Below are 10,288 nucleotides of genomic sequence, written 5' to 3' on the forward strand. Positions count from 1 at the left end.
CTCAAGTTCAATCAGAAATGAGAGATTACATCACCTTTCCCGAGACCTCTCTTGAACACATGCATAGCCCTGTATATGAGCATGACCTTCTATATTTCTAGGAATGTCAGAGTTTTTCAAATCCCTGTGAATATCTAATTCCCAGTTTTTCCTTTTACATTTTTTTTTGAGAGATTTTCATTGTAGGGCGCGTGCGCTCGCCAGACAGACAGAGAGAGACATAGAGACAGAAAGCGAGAAATCACCCACCAGGGGGGATGGTCACGCCGCAATCCCTTCTCCTCCATTCTCCTCTCGGGATCTTGGGCACGCACACACACACGCCCGGCGTGAGTTTTAAGCCACCGGGTCCGGGACACGAACCGCGGTCGACTATGTGGGAGTCCAGCGACATAGCCATTACGCTAACTGCTGGTTCCCTTTCCTTTTACATTTTTAGGTCAGCCTCTTACTGGTCCCTAATGGTATTGCTGCCTTAGGTAACTGTGGTGTTTCCAAATTGCTTCTGATTGTTTAAACAAATGTCCCAGAGATGCAGCTCTTTACATTAAGTTCTGAATCAGGTTAAATAAAGATAAGATCTATGAATGGGATTTTTAAAGGAACCAATAGGCAGGTCGAGTAATAATAATTATTTGGGAATGAGCCTTTGGGCGAGCTCTAACTCTATTTTGCCTGCTCTCATGGATTCTGAGCCTCTGGTTTTCACCACAGTTGTGGGGCTACTGAGTTTCCAGGTTCCACAGTAACAATCATCATGGAGTTGTTACTGCAGAAGTGGGGAAAAGGAGATGAGAGTAAGGTAAACCACAAAGTTTGATGCCTTTACCTAAATTCAGCTGTTCCCCTTGAATAAGCACTCTGTAGATGGTTGCAAACTTTTGGTTAATTTGTAAAGTTCTAATAAAGTTAATTTGGACAGTTCTTGCCAATGTCTCATTGTGGGTTTCTGAAAGTCCTTATTCTACCATTCTGGAAATACTTCTCTCCGTGTTGTTATAACACTTGCTCACTCTCACCAAACTGTAACCACACTTCCTACATCCCTCTCAGTGATTGATCTCCACTCCCACCTCAGAAGAAACTGAAGAGAATTAACCTCACCTCCTTCCTCTAACTTACAAATGCATCCCTGTCTTCCTGCTGTGATAGAAGAGATGTCCTTATTCCCAGATAAAATTCAATCTTTGGTAAACTTTCCAATAGTTTCTCATCTCATTCAAACTAAAATCCAGAACACTTATCATGGCCTAAAAGGTCTTCAAAAATCTGCCCACCACTAACTCCCTGATCATATATATTTCTATCACTTTCACCTTGCTCATATTTCTTCCAGCTATATAACCGTATTAGTCTTTTTGCTACTTCTGGATTAATGTAGCATACGTCTACCTCAGAGCACACTCACTGTATTCTTTGTTTGCCACAGTTTGCCCAATGTCCAAGCACACACTCCTTCACTTGCTTCATGGCTTTGCTTAAATTTTCCTTATCAGAGAATATTCCCCTAGGAATGAATGATTCCATCATTTCTCACCCTAGCAGTCTCTGTTTATTAAATATCTCCCCTTTCTCTCCTATATTTTCAATTTAAGTGTTTTCCCCCTAAAGTATTTTTTTATTTTGCTTTTTTCACTTATTCCTGATAGAGCACATGTTCACACATGTGAGAGTGAGACAGAAAAGAGAGAAGAGCACCTTTCACAGGGTCATGCTGCGATCTCCCTCCTTCAGTCTTTCAGCACATTGGATCTTGGGTTCTTGGATGCATTCTCAGTGTGTTTCAGGTAGGCTGAGCTCCTATTTGAATTTGCATGTGGGATCCAGCTTGTCATGAGCAATGCATTACCATTGCACTATGAAGTCAGCCCCTCCCTAAATATTTTTAAATTCTTAAGTCTTCCTTAAAATAAATACTTTGTTTTCTTTTACTTTCCCCTCTAGTTTATCTTCCCTCTCCTCTTCTTCAGAGCTTAACTTTTGAGAAGTTTTATAGTCACCTCTTAAGAATTTTTATATTTACAACTTCTACTCACCTCTCTCTTAACTCTTTACAATCTTATATTTATGTGCAGCACCTCATTCAAACTACTCAAGGTCACCAACAAGATTCTTTCTGCCAGGTGCAATGGACATTTTCACAAACTGACCTACTTGACCTTTGGGCAGCATTTGGCATTGTCGGTTATTCTTTCCTTTAAACCTTCACTTCAAAGGCTTGGGTGACATACTCTTCTGGCTCTCTTATCATCATTTCAGATCTCTTTATGTCTACTTTGCCATTCCTTCTCTTCTGCCCCTTAAATGCAGACAACTCTTAGAATTACAACCCAGGCTTACCTTTGTCCTGATTCTACACATTTTCTAGATTTGGGTTTTCATTTGCATGGTGATGACTCCTAGATCTATAATTCAAATTTAACATATTTAACTTCAACCAGTTTCTCCCCATCCATGCCAATAGGCATTACTATCACCCAGGCACCTCTTCTAGTAGCTGCCCTATTCCACCACTCCTATACCTTAATGATTGTCTCATCATCTGTTGATTCCAACTATGAAATTCTCCAGTATCTATCCACTCGGCTCCATTCCCGTGACCTCCACCCCGGTTTAGGCCACCATCATTTCTTGTCAACATTCTTTTCTACCCATTCCTTTTAAGAGCATGTCAATGTCCATAGTGAAGTTCATGAAGCCCCGGAAGATATGACTCTTGCTTCTCTCTTCAGTTTCATCTTGTGCTGCTACTTACAATCTATGAGCATGATGTATGATCAACCCTAAGTCTATGATCTAGTCATATGGTGCTTCTTCCAGTTTCTCACTCCTGAGCCTTTACGCAAATGTCCTCCTCTGGTGAGCTCTGCCATCTTCAGGTCTCTGTTTAGATCGCCTTCCTTTAGGAGTCTTCCCTGACTCTCACGTCTGGATTTTACACCTGTACTATGTGCTGTACAGTGGTCTTTGTGAAGTAGACCTCAACTGGGATAGAGGAGTGACTGCTATGTGGAACTGAAAACCTCGTAGGAGTAAGTTACAAAAAGCCCAGTGGAAGGAATCCATTCTCTGCTTTTTAAAATGACACTTTATCAGTGTCTATTCAGATGGGTATGCCAAAGGTTCACTTGCAAACAATGAAAAAGAAGCCTCAGATTTATCATCAATGTAAGAGTGAAAAATGAACAGGACCAGTTAAGTGTCAGGGCCCCAGTTCAAAAGGCAGGAGCTAGTCAGAGACTTGACTTGGGGGGTACAAAGTTCCTGGTGATTGAGTTTGGATTTGAAAAACTGGGCCAGTTAAACCTAAGTGTCCACAAGGAATTAGACACTGACAATCATGATAATCACAGTGTCTACATCTAGATTTGTCCTCATTGTTAGTTCCACCAGCCAAACTCGGGTGCTGTGCACAGAACGGTTAGCCCTGCTTGCCTGCTGTCCTCCCACCACCTTGATGTTCCTGATGTGCCTGGCGGGAAACCAAGACCTAGGCAGAAACTGACCTCAACCCGACAGCAATGACTGGCTACCAATGGACTAAAAGCTGCCTCAGACTCCGTCATCCAATGATGATGACTGCACTGTTAGCTTGGTTTATGTTGGAAATCTAAGGGCTAAAGCTGTGAGGATGGAAGAAAATCTATTCAAATGTGAGTAAACATTCTGGAGTAAAATTTGTATTAGTTCACCTGGGTGAGAGAGATGTATGGAGGAGAAGGCTTTAAAATGCACATAGTGGGCCAGCAGGTGGTTAAGGCAGTGGGATCTCACACAATTGTGTGGTTCGAGTCCCAGAACTGGTGACTTGAAAGACACCCCAAGTGCATGTGCATGTGTGCCCAAAATTCTAAGAGAAGAATGAAGGAGAAGGAATTATGCCATGGCCTTCTTCCCTGGTGGGGGATGATTTCTCACTTTCCTTCTATCACTGTTGTCTCTGTCTCCAATGAGCACACACATCCTATATGAAAAGAAAAAAAGAAAAAAAGTTGTGGGACCAGCAGTTGGTGTAATGGCTATGTCGACGAACATAGCCATTACACAGCCGTTACGAAGTCGACTGCCATTTGAGTCCTGGGCCTGGTGGCTTAAACTCACACTGGGCGCATGTGCATGCATGAGTGCCCAAGATCACGAGAGGAGAATGGAGGAGAAGGGACTGTGGCATGACCATCCTCCCTGGGGAGTGATTTCTCACTTTCTGTCTGTCTCTCTCTCTTGTCTTTCTGGCGATAGCACATGCACTATAGCAAAAACCTCTCGAAAAAAAAAGTTGCATAGATATGAAGTAGGCCTCTAGAAGCCATTTTCCCAACCAGTATATTATTTTAGATCATTACATTGAATTGATGAAAATATAAGGTTTGTGAATTACAACAGTATAAGAATAGAGGAAATCCACTGTAGGAATGTCAAAATTTACTATCTACACAGGAGACTTTTTTTTTGGCTTGAATGAAAAAGAAATCCACACATCAGGCTTTTTAAATTTTTATTTATTTATTTATTTATTTATTTTTGAGAAGTTTTTGCTATATGGCATGTGTGCTCACCAGAAAGACAGAGAGAGACAGAGAGACAGAATGCGATAAATCACCCCCCAGGGGGGACGGCCACGCCACAATCCCTTCTCCTCTTGGGATCTTGGGCATGCATACACACATCCCGGCATGAGTTTAAGCCACCGGAGCTGGGACTTGAACCTTGATTGACTACATGCAAGTCCAGTGACATAGCCATTATGCTATCTGCTGGTCCCACACACACCAAGCATTTAACGACAAAAATATTTTCTTCGTTATGCTTCCAGAAAGCAGCCAAGAATTCTTTCAAAAAGGCAGCTGTAAAGAAAGGGACCATCATGTCCTCGGGATCCCTGCCACCGTGCTTTGTGCTTTGGCACTTCTCGCCGACTTAACTTCTACCTGCCAAAGTAGGTCCTCCATCGTATGTGGAAAGTTTCCCCTCCCTATTCTCATTTCACAGGGCAGACTGAATACATGAGGGGACTTCAAAAAATTTGTGAGAAAAGTAGAACTGAAAAGTACTTGAAAAGTACAAGTTCGTTTGTTTATTATTGCTGGAGGGTGCATGCGCTTACAAGGGAAAGCGAGCTAAAGCTCTCACAAAGACTGGCCACACCACAGTCCTTTCTCCTCCATTTCCCTATCTCGTCAGGTTTTGAACATACACATGACTGACTTTTTCTTCTATTTGTTGGTGCTAGGATTCACACTATGGTCAGCTATGGAGAATCCAGTTCCCTATGCATAGCACTAAACCACTGCACTCCAGGGCCAGTATGAGTTTATTTTGATACACACAAAAGTAACATCTATGTATAGTGTTTTCATAATACACAATTTCCATAAACCTTTGGAAGATCCCTCATATATTCAGATACTGGCAATAGAGAACGGAAAATAAGTATAGCAGACCTTCCCTCTTCTTGAGTAGCTGTACCCCACCTGCCTCCAGATCAGTAGTTCTTCAAGTGTGGTCCCAGGACTGACCACAGCAGCCTCACTTAGGAACTTGTTACAAATGCAAGTTCTCAGGCCTCTCACCCTGGATCTACGGATTCAGGTGCTTTGGGTGGGCCCAGAATCTGTGCTGTATGGAGCTCTCTAAGTCATTCCAATGCTAACATTATGGGGAACCACTTACCTCCCTAATCCCAGGTGCTCCTTGACCAAGGCTGGACCACAGGATTTATGCCTGTTCAACCAGAGTGAGAGTCAGAACTTTATTGGAAGGTCCCAGAAGACTCCTGTTCTTCCAGTGGTCTTGGAGTCAGTTCCTAGTACAGCTAGCTGGCTTGTAACCTTGAATGGAGAACCTGAGACTAGAGCCAGTGCATGGAAGATGGCCCAACCAGCTAGGCCAAGCCCTGTGCCTGGGGGAAGAGAGAAGCAGCTCTTGATAATATACTGGAGTCCTAACAGCACCACCTCAAGCCAGCTTGCTCTGGGCTATCCAGAGACTAAAATCAAAATCACCTTTTTACTGAAGCCATTTTGGCTCAGATGTCTTGACACTTAAAACTGAAGGAATTCTAAAGGACAGAACATGCAAATGCTATTCAAGGCCAGTCAGTGAAAATAAGAAACTTTTGTTTTTGTTGTTTTTGTTTTTTTTTTTTTTTGTAAGCCACTAACTGAACTCTGAGAACTCATTCTTAGCAGAAAAACTTGCCTTCTGATTTATGAGAAAAATAAAGGTCACTTGGACACTTATCGACACCTTTCCTGTCCCCCAACTCTTGGATGAGGATGGGTTCTCCTGTGAAAGGCTTACCTCTCCCTGAGCACCCCTGACCCTTGACCTTCGCTGCCTACCAGGACTACTCCTGTTTCCTCCCATATCCTCAGCCTTTCCTTCTCTGCATTCTCCTTGCCTTCAGTCTATCAATATGCTCTAAATATGCTCAAACCTCTTAACTTTAAAAATCCATTCCTTGACACTCTGCTTCCCTGTTGTAAGGTACAGCCTCTATCCACCACCATTCTCGTTCAAACCTTGCCAATAACGGGTGTACATTGCCTCTTCATCGCTTCACCTCCCAACACACTGCTAAATCCAACGGTCATCACTCAGTCCTTACCTTTCTTGCATTCTTTGTTGTATTTGACATCATTGGCCTTTCCTTTCTTTCCTGCTGTATCTTATTCTCTGCTTCTATACCGCACTCTTCTGATTCTCTTCACACTTCTAGTTTTTCCTTCCCTGTCTCCTTCACATCTTTTCCTCCAGGTCCCTAGTAAAAGTTGGTGTTACGTGGGAGTCTACCCGGAGTAGACTGCTCTCCTCTTAACATTCTCTCCATGGATGATCTCAACCACTCTCATGCCTCAATTTAGCACCTGTGTTCCAGACACTTTGGGTGGGCCCAGAGTCTGCTGTAACAGGCTGAGTCATTCCAATGCTAATATTATGGGGAACCACTTCCCTCTCTAATCCCAGGTGCCCCCTGATCAAGAATGGAACACGGGATTTATACTTGCTCCAGCAGAGTACGTGTCAGAACTTTTTCGGAAGCTCCCAGAAGACTCCTGTTTTTCCAATGGTCTTGGAGTCAGTTCCCAGTACAGCTGGCTTGTAACTTTAAATGAAGAACCTGAGAATGATGAACTCCAGAATTTCGATATCCAAGCCAAGTCTCTGTGTAAGTATCAAACTTATACCTCCAGTTGCTTACTGGATGGCACGCTGATTTTCTACAGGAATTGTACCTGCAACATGTGCAAAGCTGATCTAATAACCCCCTCCAGCCCCCTCAGTTGGTCCTTCTCTATCTTCTCCTTCATTTTACACCACCATTCACCCAATCACTTATGTGGCTCTCCATGTTTGTTCATCTCTAACCTCTAATTAATCATACATTCTGCAGATTTTGCTGACTGAAGAGTTCCAGCCTCTGACTTCTCTCCATCTTCACCACCTCTACCCAAGTTTGAATCACCAACCTTTCCCCATAGATAAGGACTTCCCTCTTCAAAGACCTAATACAGAAACATGGCAAGCACAACTCTGTCCCCTCCCACTCCACTCAGACCCTTTCAATGCCAGCAACAGTGTTTCTCAAATCGCCACCCACAGAACCTCTGCATCGGGGCCACCTAAGGTGCTTATGTCAATGCTGATTCCAGTGCCTAACACCGTCTCACCCTTCATAGTCTCCAGCTTGTTCCTAGAAATCTGAATGCTTCCATGCATAACTCGGGTGACCCACACAATTAAGTTCAGGAACCTCTGGCCCAATGATATACCCCATCTTGGCCCTTATCTATCTAATCTCATTTCTTTGTTACTGTTCCCTGACTTTTGCTCCACGTTTTGGTAACCTTAAGTGCCTAGAGTTTACTACACTGTGTCTCACTTCCATAACTTTGCTGCTTCCTCTGCATGAAATACCCCTACTCCTCCCCCCTACCCCCACCCTCCCTTTACCAGGTTGTTTTTTTATCTGCTGAGATTCAGCTCACATCTCTCTTGCAACAATCTGGAATTTTCTACCCTCCCACCCCTCTCTCCCATATCTCATCCTTTCTGTTCAATGGATTAAATCTGCCATCCCCCTTTTAAAAATATTTGCTCTAGGATGTGTGTGCTTGCTGGAGAGAGAGAGAAAGAGAGAGATAGAGAGAGAGGGAGGGAGGGAGGGAAGGAGGGAAAGTGAGAAACACTCCTCAGAGGGGATGGCCACACTGCAGTCCTTTTTCCTCCATTCTTCTCTTGGGATTTTGGGCACACACATGCCCACCATGTTTTTCAAGCTGCCATGTCTGGGACTTGAGCCACAGTCAGCCACATGGGATCCAGCTGCCTTCACCACCATGCCACTTGAGGGCTCCTAGATCCCCTTCTGAGCTTCCATATGCCTCTCTCTACTATTACTATAGTCCCGTAATTCCCAGTCTGTGCTGATTTCTCCTACAACGGAGTACCCAATAATACCCACCCAGGTAGAGGCTGGCACACAGCAGGCACTGATAAGTGCTTCTCCCAGAAAGGAAGTGTGCACACCTGCTCCACCTGTCCTGGTTAGCTGGTCTCTGCTACAGAAAGAGTAAATGGTGAACAGCACAAACGGGCAAATGCGTGGAGGTAGGGCACACGTGTAAGAGAGCAAGGAAGAGGAAGGTGAGGTTCACAATGCGTGTTCAGGGTGGATGGGAAGATGCTCATGGCAAAGGGACCCTTAAGGTGACTGTACTACTGAGGAAGGGGATGAGTTTCTGAATGAAGGAAGCAAAGAGAAGGTAGAGGAGAGGGTGAAGCTAGGACATTCCTGCCAGGAGTTGGTGGCTGAATGTTTGCAAAGGGTTCCTGTTTTTTCTTTTTTTATTTCAATTTCTTTCATACATTCAATCACATATGTCACTTAGCTTGCAAAGTGAATACTCCTGTTTTCTGCTGCTGTGTAACATGGTAGTAACACACACTCAGCAGGTGAGTCACTCAGTTTCAGCTCACAGTTCCGGAGGGCAGAAGTTCGCTGCGCCTTGCTCGAGTCTCACGAGGCTGAAGTCAAGGTGGCCCAGGGCCTACTGCCCATCTCATTTGGGCTCAGGTTTTCTTCTGAGTTCATGTGGTCCTTGCCAGAATTCAACGCCTTGGGATCGTAGGACTGAGATCCTCGCTTTGTTGTTGTCAGAGGGGCTGCTCTCAACTACTGGAGTCACTTGCATTCCCTGTCCGGAGACCCCCCTCGGTCTTCAAAGCAATCAGCAAAGAATCTCCCTCACATCAAACCTCTCTCCCACTTTGACTTTCTTCAGGAAAAGTAAGCCTTTTTCAGGGCTCATTAGATTAGGCAGGATCTCACTCTCTTTTTTATTTTTAGGTTTTTGTCACAGAATACGTGCACTAGCCAGGAAGAGAGAAAGGGAAAGTGAAAAATCACCTTTCACCCAGTGGGGAGGCCATGCCACAATCCCTTCTCCTCTCAGGATTTTGGGCATGCACACATATGCACCCATCATAATTTTCAAGCTACCAGGTGCGAGATTCAAACTGCAGTCAGCCACATGAGAGTTCAGCACCTTAACCACCATGCCACTTGTTGGCCTCATCTCTTTTTCTTAAAGTCAACTGATTAGGAATATCAATTGTTATCTGCAAAATCCCTTTGTAGCAGCACTGAGATTAGTATTCGGTTGAGTAACTGGGAGAAGCTGTGTGTACAGCAGGGGGTGGGGAGTTTGGGGGTCATCTTGGAATTCTGCCCACCTGCAAAGGACAGGGAGTAGTTGGGGTAAACAAGGAGACTTCTAACTGGGTACACGGGAGTGCCAGTGAAGTCAGAAACTAAGCTTGAGAATAAAGAAGGTGGAAGAGTTTTTTTTTTTTGGGGGGGAGGTGGGTTTCAAATGTAGATATACATGAGGTACAGGGTTAAGAGAAAGTTTCTCAACTAATTTTTTTTCTTTTACATTTTATTTAGTTACTTATTTGAGTTTGACCACAAAGAGAAAGTGAGACAGAGAGAGAGAGAAAGTGAGAAAGTAAGCTGCCGGGTCCGGGACTCAAGACTGTGGTTAGCTATGTGAGAGTCCAGCATCTTAACCACCACACCACCTGCTACGCTCCCTGCCCCCAACTACATTTTTGTATCTAGGACTGTCTCCTGAGGATCACAAGGGCAAAGCTGGCCTGGGCAACACAGTCAGACCTTGTCTGACAAAGGGGCTGGGTCCACATGGCAATGAGTGCCTGTAGTCTCAGCTGGGAAACTGAGGAAGGGGGGTCTAGACAGCAAGACCCTTGTCTTTTCTTCATATAT

The sequence above is a fragment of the Tupaia chinensis genome, unplaced genomic scaffold (assembly GCF_000334495.1).
Source record: "Tupaia chinensis unplaced genomic scaffold, TupChi_1.0 Scaffold000001_1, whole genome shotgun sequence".
In the NCBI taxonomy this organism is placed as follows: domain Eukaryota; kingdom Metazoa; phylum Chordata; class Mammalia; order Scandentia; family Tupaiidae; genus Tupaia; species Tupaia belangeri.